We start from the raw sequence: 15,882 nt of genomic DNA on the forward strand, positions 1-15,882 counted from the left end.
ATGCGGAGACTACTGTTATAACAATCAGTACCTTCCAATTATATTGTAACTCATATAGAAATTGACGTATGACGACACTGGAAGAAGTAACTGGTACATTCGAAAAACTCAAGAAAGAAAATACCAAGTTGATGATATCAAGGTTCACGACTTGCGGCAGGCCCAAACTACGGAAGCTAACAACTACAATTCTTAAGTTATTAATGCCTTTATCCATCTTCTCTTTATCTAGCTCTATGAAAAACTGGTTTAATGAATTCAACCGTGGCCAATTCAATACGCCGTGTATGAACGGATAATGTAAGATCGCCATGTTATATACCGTAAGATAGAGACATCCTTTGGCATTTGTTTCATCAACGAATATTAGATATTGCATGAACACTTGGCCTCAAAATTTGACAATCGCTCAAAAAAGGCTCTTGTCGATTTGTGCAAAGATATTGTGAATAAATACGATTGCGGTGCTTCAAACGACGTTTAAAAGATCGCCACAGACGACTAATCTGGGATATATGCATATGAGCCCGAGACAAAAACAGCAATCGACCGTGGGGGTCTTCGAAGGCGTGCCAAATACAACGTAAGCCGCCCATGGAAGAAGCATTTCGAAGAAAATCGTCGCCTTTTTCTTCGGCTAACCTGAGCTTGTGGCGACTATACGGCTCGATGAACGAAGGGCGGTTAATTCTGAGTGGTACAACACAATTTTTTTTTGCCTGAAGTCTCCAGAGAAATTCGAAAAATGAACAAAAAAAGACGAATCATTGTGCACCAAGACAATGTGAGTTCTCACACATCGATTCAAACCAGAGCCTCTTTGACCGGACAAAACGTGGAATTGATGGGTCACTCGCCTTACAACCCTGACTTGGAACCCAATTATGTACGTGGTCAACGATTTTCGTCGCCAGAAGATGCTGTTGAAGCGTTCAAAAACCATGTTTTGAAGGTGTTTTAATCGGAGAGGAAAAAGTGTTTCAACAATTGGTTTGAGTGCATGAAAAGAATACTTTGAAAATCAATAAAACCCTTTTTGATGATAAATATTCGTGTTTTCATTGTTAGAACAGAAACTTTTCTAGTTCTCCTCGTATAAGCAATTTCATTTTACATATTTTTGTCGGTAACGTCAAAATAATTTATAGAATCGCATTGTATCAAAGATTCATGATCGATTCTGAGGGAATCACAGTTTTGAGTATACTGAGCATAGGCCACTGAGTTATATTTTTAGAGATTCGCATGGCTGAGAGATATTGTAACATATCTAACATATCTGAAAAGAGCTACCCTAAGTTTTATGGAAACAATTGTTTTGAGGATATTTCTCGCTAAAAGTCAGTAATGTTGTCTTATAATCAACTACCTTTGCATTAAAACCCCATTCTTCATTATTAAGCAGACACATAAATTCACGTAAATTTCATTCCAATTAAAAATACTATTCATTTCATTAATTTAATGTTAAACTTTAATGAAAAAGGTATTGGTCACTTCAAATTTCTAAAAAAAGACAACTAAAAACATATGAAACTCCATACTGCTGCAAATAATTAAAGAAAGCTTTTTTTCCACAAAAAATTTGAATAGACAATTTGGACATTTCATACATGTACCCATGTCTATCCATATCTACATGTATGAAGGCACTGCTTTTTGATAATTAACAGCATAAACTTAATAAAAGGGATTTTTTACGATTATCACAGCTGTTTGTTAGTGAAAAAATCCAAGCCAAAATAACAACAACAAAAAAGTAAACATCAAAATTTATCATAAAACATCATTAGTAAACTGACCCAAAAGGTCAATATTGACCGCCACAAGGGTGGGTAGTGGTGGTAGCAGCAATGCTGTAATCACATAACCCAAGAAAACCTTGAAACTACGAGCACACATCATGTGCCATCATTCCCGAAAGACAAAGATTTATGACCAACGCAATCAGTTTACCAGCCAACAAAATGAAAAATTTTGTTTTTATTTGTTTTCCAAAAAACCGACGAACAAAATTTGCATATTCAATAGACAAATGGCCAGGAGGATTTCTTCTAGAGAGCTAATGTCCGCCGCTAAAAAATAAAACAAAAATTATAATAACACATATCCTTTAGGTTCTGTCCATTTAACCCTTTTTTTGGTGGGGGAATTCAACCCCTTACCAAAAACCATCAAATACGCCCTAAAAATCTCTTCTATTGCTGCTACCACCTTTTGTGGGAAAGCAAACAGTGAACGGCGGCGATAACTAAATTGCTTTGCTTTGCTGCGGCGCATAAAGGGTTTTCATTTATTTGGTGTGTTTCTCTAATCTAACGCATGCGTGCGTGCGTGAGTGTCTTTGTATGTGTTTGTCTGACGAAAAGTGAACGAATGTCCAGATGTAAAGGATTATCGATGAAGCTTTGGTCATTAATTATATAGGTGAAGGGCAAACGGACAGGCAGCAGCAGATAGATAGGCCGACCGACATGCATTGCGTGAAATAATCACTTGGAAGTTTTGAACGAAACAAAAAAAGGATGGCCGAATGCATTCGACCGACCCCTTGGAAATCAACGAAAATGGTTTAGGAATTCTTATTTTTAACTGTTCATTATCTGCAACGTATGTAATTAGTGATGCTAGGTTTTTGAAGAAAGAAGAAAAAAAAAGTAACACATAATTAGCTGCGCCAGAGAACAGAAGAAGACGAAGAAAAAAATTACAATTTTCTACATCATTTATTTGAAGATGAAAGAAAGAAACTATGGCATTTAATTTAAGACAAGGTCAAATCACATGCACCCATTGAAAATGAATGAAAATGGATTTCCTAGATGTTAATGGAAGTATATCTGTACATGTTTGTTTCATTTGGAAGGACATTGTGTAGGTAACTGAATGACTATAAGACAGCAAATTAAAATGTTGCGTTTCGAGAGAAGTCAAGACTTTAAAATTATGCAAACATTCTATTAGATTTGTTTAGATTTTTGACACGCCTAGGACACTAACTAAGGAATTATTGAAAAATCGTTCTGAAAATGCATCTAAAAATTAATATTTTCCCACAAATATACCAGAGGAGTCCGGAAGATTTTATAGTCATTTTTTACCAGGGATGTAGGAAAACTTTCTAGCCTAGGCAACACCGCATATTGCCAGTCGACATTTTAATTTTTTTGGATAGTTTGGCAGTTTTTAGCCTTAACGTATACATTGAAAAAAATAGGAGTCTACCGAAGTCCCACGCATCCAACCATTATGCTACGTTTCACGGGTGGTAAGGCCGATCTTCAGGCATATTAGGATGTTGTTTTTGTGGCATACAAAGGCAAAGCTCGGTAACTAGTACATACGCAATTCATTAGATAAATGTATATGCGAAATTATGTCAGTTAATTGCAACTCCAAACCAAGCTTTGCATTTGTCTGCCGCGAAAACAACATCCTAATATGCCTGAAGATCGGCCTAACCACCCGTGAAATGTAGCATAATGGTTGGATGCGTGGGACTTCGGTAGACTCCTATTTTTTCAATGTATCTCTTAGTTCTAAACAGCTCAACTCGAAAGAGAATTTATTAAATTTTCTTCTGAACATTTTCGTCCGATCACTAACGGAAGAGTGCATCGATGAAATTAAATCTATGTACGTGGATAAAGATCCATCCTATAGCACTATGAATATTTGGTTTAATGAATTCAATCGTGCCGACACTCGCCAAAAAAAATAAGGTCGTGAAGGTCACCCGAAATCGGCTCTTGTGCCAGAAAAAATTAAGCCACGTGTGAGCGGATAATGCAATATCGTCATGTTATATACTGTGAGATAGAGGCATCCTTGGAAATTTTTTCTACCAACTAACATTTGACATTGCATGAACAAAAATGGAATCTTCTCGTCAGATCCAACAAAATTGGAAAATTGCTCAAAAAAGGCTCTTGTGGATTGGTGCAAAGACGTAGTGAATAAAAATGATCGCGGTGCTTCAAACGACGTTTATAATATCGTCACAGGTGCCAAATTATGGATATATGCGTATGAGCCCCACACAAAACAGCATTTAACCGTGTGGGTCTTTGAAGACGAGCCAAATCCAACGAAAGTTATTCATGGAAGAAGCATTACAAGGCAAATGGTTGCCTGTTTCTTCGGCAAAACTAGACATGCGGCGACTATTCCGCTGGAGCAACGTTTTGAGTGGTACACCACAATTTGCTTGCCTGAATTCGTTGGAGAAATTCGAAAAAACGAACAAGAGAAGACGTATCATTGTGTACCATGACAATGGGAGCTCTCACACATCGATTCGAACTAGCGACTTTTTAACCGTACAAAACGTGGAATTGATGGGCCATTCGCCGTACAGTCCTGATTTGACACCCAATGACTTCTTTTTAGAACCGCACATCACAAAAAAAAGGCGTGATCAACGATTTTCGTCGCCAGAAGATGCTGTTGAATCGTTCAAAAACCATGTTTTGAAGGAGTCTCAATCCGAGTGGAAAAAGTGCTTCAACAATTGGCTTGAACGCGTGTCAAACGTATAAGCCCATATTTTATTGAAACTAGTTTTTAGGTCATTCGTCGTACAGCCCTGACTTGGCAGCCACATATTTCATTGAGTACCGCACACCAAGAAAAAATGCGAGGTCAACGATTTTTGTCGCCAAAAGATTCTGTTGAAGCGTTCGAAAATCATGTTTTGGAGGTGTATTATTCGGCGTGGAAAAAAATGCTTCAGCAATTGGTTTGAATGCATGCAAAATATATAAATCATGCTGGAGAATATTTTAGAAAATAATAAAACTACGTTTGATGATACAATCGAATTTCTCTATAACGAACTTCCCTGTAACGAATACTTCTCTATAACGGAGTTGTTTTGAAGGCAATTGGAAATTGGATTGGAAATTCTCATACAAAATAATATCTCTATAACGAATTTTCTCTATAACCAATTTTCTTTATAACATACTAATTCGCTGGTCCCCATGTGCTATGTTATAAAGAAGTTCGGCTGTATATTTTCATTATTAGGCCAGAAACTTTTCTAGTAGCTATCGTATTGCAACATTACTAATTCCGAAAATAGTCAACCGAGTTTTATTAAAACTACTTTTTGAGGATACCTGTCCTCTAAAAATCATAATCTTCTATTCGCAAGGCATAACGAGTTATGATATAGCAGATCATCTTTGAACTTGATCTGTCTCGAAAAGGGATATATACAAATCATATTCTTAAAATTTGACAGTGATGAAATATATAAGCTCCAAATAAGGTATGCCTAGGGCCTACAAACAGAAACCATAGACATACCATTCCGAATTTTCTCACGGTGCTCTTGAAACAATTTTAAATGGAGGGTGCTTACACCTGGGAAGTTTTTGCGGATTCTGAAACTACAATGTTCATCGATGAGAAAAATCAAAAAACAAAAAAAAAATCGCAGTAGCGCTTTTTAAATAAATCGCGATTTAAGTTGACATTTTTAGGGGTTGTTTAGGTTTTCACGATTTTACTTAGAAACCGCAAGTCCTATCAAAATGGGACTTAAGAAAATGTTGTAGCTCTACAAGATTGACCTTTATGGATTTCCCGTCGGTTTTACCGTTTTTGAGATATAGAAGTTCAAATTGGGACAATTCAAATTCAATTCTGCATCGCCCCCTTATAAAACAATGTCATGACTGCAAATTCCCAACTTAAACTTATATATCTAAAAAAAATTTACAACTTAGGATAAGTTACTTAAGCCAGTCTTGTAGAGAATTTTCACCGCTTTAAGATTTTCTCAGGTCCCATATCGATAAGACTTACCTTATTCAAGCAAAATCGCGAAACCCTAACAAAAAAACCTAAAAATGTAAACTGAGCTTCTTTATCTCAAAAATGGTACAGGCTGGGAACAAATGATAAAGGTCAATCCTCTAGAGAATTTTCACAGCTACAACATTTTCTTCAGCTCCATTTCGATTGGACTTGCGGTTTCCAAGCAAAATCGTGAAAACCTGAAAAACACCTAAAAATGTGAACTTTGACGGCGATTTTTTGAAAAATCCCTACAGCGATTTTTTTCTTGTTTTTGAATTTTTCTCATCTATGAACACTGCTGTTTCAGAATTCACAAAAACTTTCCTAGTGTAAGCGGTTTTCATCAAAAGTTAGTTAAGGCGCAACCTTCATGACATTGTTTTATAAAGGGGCGATACAGTCAGTGTATTGTCCCAATTTGAACTTCTATATCTCAAAAATGCTAAAAACTACGAAAATACCATAAAAGTCGATCTTGTAGAGAATTTTCATAGCTACAACATTTTCTTTAGTCCCATTTTGATAAGACTTGCGGTTTCTAAGCAAAATTGTAAAAACCTAAACAACCCCTAAAAATGTCAACTTAAAACGAGATTTATTTAAAAAGGGCTCTGGCGATTTTTTTTTTTATTTTTCTCATCTATGAACATTGTAGTTTCAGAATCCACAAAAACTTCCAAGGTGTAAGCACCTTCCATTTAAAATTGTTTCAAGAGCACCGTGAATACGATTAATTGGGATTTTCCAAACCATGTCTTGGCTTGGCCTCTTTGGGAAATCTTAACATTAAAAACAACAACACTATCAGTTGTAAAAAAAAAAACAAGGAATAACCTCTTTGAACTTTTCAAAACCAAGTTGGAATTCAGACAAGTGACAGCCTTTTGGGTGGCAACATTAACATCGCGACCTGCCCATTATACTCAGACCAACAGTGGAAGACGACAATTATAATGATGAGGTAGTCAATGACTTCAGGGGTTATGGCCACTTATTGAGCACCAAAAAATCCATTTTTCATAAATTTTTTACAAGAAATTGTAAATTGGAGCTACCTTCGAAATTTTTTCCGTTGAAAAATATTGCATAGTTTTCTGATAAATGACCGTCTACGAAACACTGTTTTTACTAAAGCAGTTTGAGGTGTCCACTGTAGCACGAAAACGAATAAACCAATCATCATATATTTTTGTGAGATAATTAAGAACCTAATAATCTTGTCCTAGGGTGCCACCGTGGTGCAATGGTATGCACACCTGCCTTGCACGCTGAAGGTCGTGGGTTCGATTCCCCGGCCAGTCAACATCAACATTTTCAACGGTGGCAAAATACCCCTCAGTAATGTTGGCGACATTTACTGAGTATTTCAGCCATGTAAAACTTCTCTACAAAGTGGGGTCTTCAGACAGCCGTTCGGACTCGGCGATAAACAGTAGGTCCCATATCATTGAGCTAATATGAATCGGGGTGCACTCATTGATATGAGAGAAGTCTCACTTGTCCCGTATGGGATGTTTGTGGTACAATTATTATTATAATCTTGTCCTTATGCGAAAAGGAATTAAAAAATACCCATTTTAAAGATTTGCGAACTGTCAATAACAAAATTGCGATAGTTTTTTTGGCCAAAACTCCGTTAAAAAATTGAAATGGTCTCTCGCTTAAGGAAAAGTTTTTGTTTGTGTATAATAATCCCACAAAAACATATGAAGATCGAATCACCCGTTTCTGAACTACAGAGGACACCGCACTCCAAAATTTCATTTCGAGAAAAACACGTTTTTACAAAACACAATAAATATTTCCCTACAAAAGCTCATATCCCATCCAATTTTTGTCCGATAGACTCAGCGTTTTGGGGGAGATTTTTTTCTGAAATGGGGAAAAATAATTCAAATTGGGGAATTGTAGAATTTTTGGGGAAATGTGAAAAATATTTGGGGATTTTCGGGGAAATTCTTAATATTATCTGAAATAACATGCGTCATATATTAAATTGTCACAGTTGTTATAATTTGAAGCGTTATCATGCTGTTCGGCAATTGAAAGTGTACTAGAACAATGGGTTGAATTGAAATATCATTTTTCGATCATTTCAACTGCTGAAGGGGACTGAACTGCACAAATGATTTCTGGATTGATAAGAAAAGATGAAATTAAACTTTATTAATCATCCATGTCTCCAATTATAAATGAGAAAAACAGGCTTAATCTAAGTTTTCAAAGCGATAAAATGAGCCCGGGAACAGCTTTTAGAGAAGTTGGGGAAAATAGGCTTAAAAATACTGGCAACGCTGGATCGACTCATTTTTTTTGCAGCACGTTCTACCTGTACTTTAAAATGGGCCAATAAAATAAATTTAAAACTTGCAAGTGGCTATAAACCCTTCATCTACCTCGGCACTGTCATAAATAAAACAAATATTTTTAATTTTGAGATAAGACCAAGAAAAACATTAACCCATTCATAAATGGTATCCTAATAAAATACTACACATTCTTCAAAAACTATTACAATAGTTCTGTTTGTTTACACATTTACACAGTTTTGTACAAGAATACATATTTTTCCAACTTTAATAATTTTTTCTGCAGGATCTAAGTACATTATTTTTTCCGAATTAATTACTTTTCGAAATAAAAGATCATAGATTCCATATAAAAAAATAATATAATAAAAAATAAATAAACAGCGAAGGTCGCTTTAAACGTCATTGTTATTTCCAAGCATCATTGTTATCACGAGATTTTCGATTTAATGCTCTAATAATTCCATTTAAAAAAAAAACTGTTTGTTAAATTTTCGATTTCGAGGTCGCAACATAATAAAAATAATTTGTCGGCTAACTTCTTTGGTTGAACTATATCTCAGAATTTTTAGCATCCAAAAAGAGTTCCGGAATATATTAAAAAAATAAACCAAAAACTTTAACATTAAAAATTGCGTAGTTTGTTGATCTTTTATTTGTGAAAAAGTATTAAATTTCAGTATTTTATGAATTTTTATGTCCGTCGCCGTTGTCGGTGTGTGGTGGTTTTTTATAGTCTCTGTGACAATCATTGTGATTATTGATTGAACAATCTGAGAATTTTGACTCATTAACAAATGTTAATTTATACAAAAATGGCGTTAGATTTTTTTTGCGCTATGATAATGATGCGCATTATTTTTTTCTGTTTGTAGTTCCCCTTGCGTTGGAGAACAGCGATGTGGTGGCGAGTCGATACTAAACTAAAGTTAACAACAAAAGCTATTTGTAGTTGTATCATTTGATTGTCAAGAATATTAATTGTTATTATTTTTACATATTAATTATGAATGAATGTATTTTAATTAATATAAATCATCTACAATCTTGGCAAGATTCTTGCAGAGATGGAGAGAAATTGTGACAGCACTTTACCCGGCATTTACAAATGCCAGTATTGGCAAGACAATAGCAAAAGTACAAACCTTTTTCAGAAATACATTTATACATTTTGAAATATGTATAGAGAAAATTATGAATGTATTGGTGAAAATGGTTGGTAACTTTGCTATTGTCTTGCCAATACTGTCTGTGTGTAAACGCCTAGTTAGGAACTACAAGTAAAAATATTCTAATTAGGCAATCAGATTCACTTCAGGGGTTAGTTTCAATAGCTTTGTTACAACTTAAGCTTGTTCCAAAAATTAATTAATTTATTATCTTATTGTAACTGTAAGAAAAGTACATGTTGACATTATCTCTGTCCCATAAGCATGAATCTACAAGATTGACCATTTTTAACAAGTTTTTGTGTAATTATCGACTTTTGGAGCAAAAAAAAAAACTGCTTTTGCAGCTCTTAGTTTAAAAGGACACACACCGAACATCAAAAATGTTGCTATTTTAGCACAAGAAAACAACTATAAAAGAAGATATTTTTTGTCAATGTGTCAACAGAAAATCGAATGAACTTTAAATTAGATACAGAGCACTGTGCTCAAATCTACAGGAACATAATAGAAAACCACAGAAAGTATTAGTTGGAAATTCTTTGTCAACAGGAGAGGATGAAACAAGCGGTCGCAAACACAGAAAGTATTAGTTGGAAATTCTTTGTCAACAGGGGAGGATGAGACAAGTGGTCGCATTAAAGACGAATTTTTAATCCAATGTAATAATTGTTATATATTCATTTTTATACATTTATGTAATAAAATGTTAATTTGTTCTTTTAAAGTGAAACAAAATCCCTGATGATGACTAACGGCTATAGTCGAAATATTGGAAATAAAAAACAAAATCGAAAAAAAATGCAAATTTTCTGACTTTTCAATTTTTCTGACCTCAAGCCCAATAAGTGAAAGAAGATAATACTGATCAAAGGTCAACTATAATATACAAAAAAAAAATTATCGAGTTTTGTTAAAAACTACAGACTAGCGCCTCAGAAGAGCCCAGTACTGTGACCATGGTATTCTAAAAATATGACACATTTTTTCCTTTTACTTTCAAATTTAAAAACATTGTTTTGCCTCAGTGGAGCAGTTGTATTGAGAATAATAAAACTGAAATCGTTTACTGTAACAATATATTTTTCAATTAGAGCAGATATTGTTTATCACTGTATTTTTCACCATTATTTTTTTTCTTGTAAATGATTTAATTAAATCACCCAGCAGGTGTTACCAATAAAAATCACTAAATCAACCGCAGTCTAATAGTAAGGCGCAGTGCAACACCACAGCATTGGATGCAGTATTTTCTTCATTTTCTAATTTTCCAAACAACAAACTCTAATTAAGGGGGAACTTTTTTTTACATTTGATTTACATTTTTATTGACGTCATCGATGCAAGAGGCCTATTCAAAAAAAGAGAGACTCCAACACTTAATGTTAATTACGAATTATGTTAATTTTATTTAATTCCCTCCAAAAAACAACGATGATTATCACAGAAATACAACAACAATGATGATAATGGCCGACAGCATCAGTAACAAATTTTAATTTAATACAAATACAAAAACAAATGTCATTGTGTGTGTGTTTTTGTCATCTTCTTATTTGTGTTGTAAGTCATTTAGGACTCATTTACATTTTTAGGTTACAAGAAAACCAAACGAAAACCGAAACCAACAACAACAACTTTTTGGGAGCAGACTATCTGTTGAAATCGATACTAAATCCAATAAAATGAAATATCTACATTTGTAATCATTTGCTGGGGCCAACCAAGATCCAAGGGAATTAGAGCCAAGAAAAAACAACAACAAATGAATTAAACATTTAAGGCCTAACCAATACAAAGGTAATTTTGTTGTTTGTTTTTATATTTTCTTTGAAATGTTAAAAAAGTGAAATTTCATTAAAAGGAGAATATTTAACTGGGGATTACTAATCCAAAAAGTTTTTGGAGGACAGTATTAAAACTGCAAAGATTACAGGTTTCTAATCAAATTTTTAGGAGATTGGTCAAAATATGATTATATATTTTTAGATTTTGTTAAAGTCTTCCAAAGGGTGTTTACGAGGGCTGCAAGAAAACTTCCATTTATTTTTTTTTTTTTGAGAATTTGACAGTTCTTAGCCTAACCATACTCAGGACAGTTTATCATAAGACAATGTGTTGTAATTTTTACAGTGACTTAAAAAAAAATCACTTTGCAAAAAATGGAATTTACTTGTGAACATTTTCGTCCGATCATTTTTCACAACTTTCGACGTGGATAATCACGGAAAGAGTATATCGATCAAATTAAATCTTTGTATGTCGATAAAGGTCCATCCTATAGCAATATAAAAAACTGGTTAAATAAATTCAATCGTGCCGACTCGACTCGGCAACCAACGAATGTCGTGAGGGTCGTCCATAATTGGCCGTTGTGCCAGAAAAAAAATATACTGTGCTTGAACGGATAATGCAAGATCGCCATGTCATATACCGTGAGATCGAGACATCCTTGGACATTTCTTCTACCAACTAACAATGCATGAACACATGGTCGCAAAAACGGATTCTTCTCGTTAGATCCAGAAAATTTTGAAAATTGCTCAAAAAAAAGCTCTTGTGGATTGGTGAAAAGAAATTGTGAATAAAAACGATCGCGGTGCTTCAAACCACGTTTTAAAGATCGTCACGACGAATCTTTAATCTATGCTTAGGAGCCCGAAACAAAACACTAATCGACCGTGGGGGGTCTTCGAAGACGAGCCATATCCAACGAAAGTGGTTTATGTAAGAAGCACTTCGAAGCAAATGGTCGCCTAATTCTTCGGCTAAACTGATCGTGTGGCGACTATACTGCTTAAGAAATGTAGGACGGATTTATGCTTAGGAGCCCAAAACAAAACACGAATCGACCATGTGGGTCTTCGAGAGCGAGCCAAATCCAAGGGAAGTTGTTCATGTACAAAGCACTTTGAAGCAAATGCTCGCATGTTTTTTTCGGCTAAATGACCGTGTGGCGACTATGCGGCTTGAAAAATGTAGGACGGTTAATTCTGAGTGGCAACTACAATCTGTTTGCCTGAAGTCTCCTGAGAAATTTGAACAACGAACACGAGAAGACGAGTTATGCTGCATCATGACAGTGAGAGTTCTATATATCAATTCAAAACAGCGCCTGTTTGACCGGACAAAACTTGGAATTGATGGGTCATCCGCCGTACAGTCCTGATTGGGGATCCAATGACGTCATTTGATTCCAGCAAATCAAGCAAAAAACGAGTTTCATCGCCAGAAGATGCTGTTGAAGCGTTCAAAACCCATGTTTTGGAAGTGTCTCAATCGGAGTGGAAAAAAGTGATTCAACAATTGGTTTGAGCGCATGAAAAAGTGTATAAAGCATGCTGCAGACTACTTAAGAAAACAATAAAACTATCTTTGATGGAAAATATTCGCGTTTTCATTATTAGGGCAGAAACTATTCTAGTTCCTCTCGTAGTAAAGTCCAATAAATGATCACTCCATTAAACTATACCGACTCAAATCTTTAAAGACATTCCTTCTTTAAAAGGAAAAGGTTTATGGATGGAAAATATTTGCGTTTTCATTGTTAGACCAGAAAGTTAACGTGTAGCCCTCGTATATATAGACCTTTTATTTGCTAAACGAACTTTTTATGGGAAGGTTTGATGGGAGCTAAGTTATCAAACAAATGTAAATGTAGAACAAGTAAGAACGGCGTTAAGTTCGGCCGGGCCGAACTTGTTATACCCTCCACCACAAGTTGTATTGAAGTAAAATGGAATAATTAGTTTCCTTTCGTGTATGAAGAAGACTTAATACTAAATTTCAACAATTTCGGACAAAACAATGTGAGGCACCGTTCTATGGGGGGATATTTCAAAACGTCGATCAATACCGAAAAATTTCTGACGGAAAGTTTTTAGACTCAAACAAGACTAAATACCAAATTTCCTATAATTCGGTAAGAGAATGTGGCTAAAACTTAAAAAATACTGAAAATCAAGAAGTACGCTTCTATGGGATATAGGAAGACGTGGACCTATACTGATAATACTCTTCTGGAATATTTTATAACTCTTGGAAGAGAAAATAACGAATTTCAGCCATTTCGGTGGGATATTGACGTCACAATCTTCAGTATTACGAAAATCGGGTGGTACCGTTCTAAGGGGGCTATATCCAAACGTGGAAATATATCGACGAATTTTAGTGGGAAATGGGGCAATATGAAAGCGTGGACCTGTACAGACAAATTTCTGGCGAACAGTTTTATATCACATTGAAGACTAAATACCAAATTTCAGGCGTTTTGGTGGAATAATGAAGCCACAACCTTCAAAATACGGAAAATCGGGAGGTACCTTTCCAGGGGGGCTATGTTAAGACGTGGGCCTATACCGACAAATTTAAAGGGGAAGTTTGAGTACCCCCAAAGAAGTCTAAATAACAAATTTCAGCCATTTCGGTGGAATATTGAGGCCACAACGTTCAAAATACCGAAAATCGGGAGGTACCGTTCTATGGGGGCTATATGAAGGCATGGACCGATACCGACAAAGTTCTGGGGGAAAGTTTTATATCACCAACGTAGACTAAGTACCAAATTTCAGCCATTTCGGTGTGATAATGAAGCTAAAACCTTCAAAATTACGAAAATCGGGAGGTACCGTTCTATGGGGGCTATATCAAAACGTGGACCGATATATCCCATTTTCAATACCAACCATCCTGCAAGTAATAAAAACTTCTGTACCAAATATTGACTCACTATCTTTAAAATTGCGAGCTGTATCTTGATGTCAACAGACAGACGGACGGACGGACAGACGGACATGGTTAAATCGACATAGAATTTTATGCTGATCAATAATATATATACTTTATAGGGTCTCCGACGAATATTTCGATGTGTTACAAACGGAATGACAAATTTAATTATACCCTCCATATGGTGGAGGGTATAAATATTAAGAAATTAAGTTTGCGTCTTAAGTCTTTTGTTTTCTAAAGATTTTTGGATTTTGTGGTTGCTAAATAGTAGCTTCTTTATTGTAGACTTTATGCTGGAAAAAAATGTTGATGTCGTCTTGCCTAAGATCCGCACGCATGATCTTCTGTGTGCCAGGTTTCCATAATACCCATTGCACCACTTTGGCACCACGAGGGAAACAACTGTTTTATAGCCGAATGTGAACGGCAAGTCAAACGTAGTACGACACCACTGGTAGATAAGTTAAACAGAGTTCAAATATTACAGAACTATGACCAGCATTTCTCTATGGGGGTTTTAAACACCTATAGAACTCAAACTCTGATCGATCCCGCCATTTTCGAGTTAGGGCGGATACTGCAAAAACACATTTTTTTTAAATTACCAAAGGTAGTTCAAGATGTGCCAAATTCACATAAAAAAAGGTTGGCAGACAAAATCGATTTTTTGGGCTGCGCGAATGAGGTTAACCCCTTAAGGGGTTATGGCCACTTATTAAGCACGAAAAACATATTTCTTCATGTATTTTTTTACAAGAAATCTACCATACTTTTTTAGAAGATTTGGTTTTCATTTGAAAGGTCACGCCTTTTGGGGTACATATGTATGCTGATAGGTTTATTAGTTTTCAAGCTACAGTGGGTACCGCAAACCGCAAAAACAATGTGCAATATTTTTCAACGAAAAAAAACCTACAGTACCTCAAGGCGTGACCTTACAGATGAAAACCAAATCTTCTAAAAAAGTTTGGTAGATTTCTTTTAAAAAATGCATCAAAATCGGAAAATGCATTAAGAATCATGTCCATAAACGAAGTGGAATTAAAAATATCAATTTTAAAAAATATGGTCAAAATACTGCCAAATTCAAAATTTCGCTTTTAAGTAAAAATATGATAGTTTATTCGCCAAAAATCCGTCATTGTTTTAAATAGTCTCTTGCTTAAGTGCAAGCTTTTTTATGTGCATAATAATCTCACAAAAGCATATGAAGACCCGATTATCCGTTTTCGAGCTACAATGGACACCGCTTTCAAAAATGTCATTTCGAGAAAATCGGTTTTAAAACTTCGATGTTACATACAAATCGTAATGAATTTTTCCTTCCTAAGTAAGGCTCATATCTGTGCCTATATTAGTCTGATCGACTCGAACATATTCTATTCTATCTCTACTTTAAGAGCCTTTAACTGTTTTTTTTTCAATTTTTTAAAAATGTTTGTGTCTTGAATCTTTTGTTTTAGCACAATAGACCGACTTGGTTTAAGTGTCATATCAATTTTGGTTCGATTATTGGGTAGATATATTTTCCAATATGTCCCAAGAAAGTAGTTGACACCATTCGAGGGAAAACGCGACGCAATGCAAAACACGTCTCCCTTTACTGGAATGTAAGAGTACTTTGACTGATAAAACAATTTAAATGTTATTCTTGTCATCCAAATAATTTACTTCTAAACATGATTAACAAGAAGACTTTTAAATTCAAATCATTTCTGTATCTTCAATAAAAATTATTTTTGGCATTAAATTTCTTTTAACCTACCGAATCAACTACAACTATGTACATTCAAAGCAAGCCTTCTATTCCCTAGGTGAATGAATATAAGGTCATAAGAGATTCTTTAAATTCTTCTTCTTTAAATCAA

The 15,882-nt window shown here is 35.0% G+C and overlaps 1 protein-coding gene across 11 annotated transcripts in view; it reads right to left on the minus strand.

Annotated features, from left to right (window-relative positions):
- Positions 1 to 15,882, minus strand: part of grh (grainy head) — a 423,741-nt gene that overhangs the window by 164,765 nt on the left and 243,094 nt on the right. The gene's annotated exons all lie outside the window — the stretch shown is intronic.

This window comes from Musca autumnalis, unplaced genomic scaffold (genome assembly GCF_047663935.1).
Source record: "Musca autumnalis isolate F117 unplaced genomic scaffold, ASM4766393v1 scaffold_5, whole genome shotgun sequence".
Classification (NCBI taxonomy): domain Eukaryota; kingdom Metazoa; phylum Arthropoda; class Insecta; order Diptera; family Muscidae; genus Musca; species Musca autumnalis.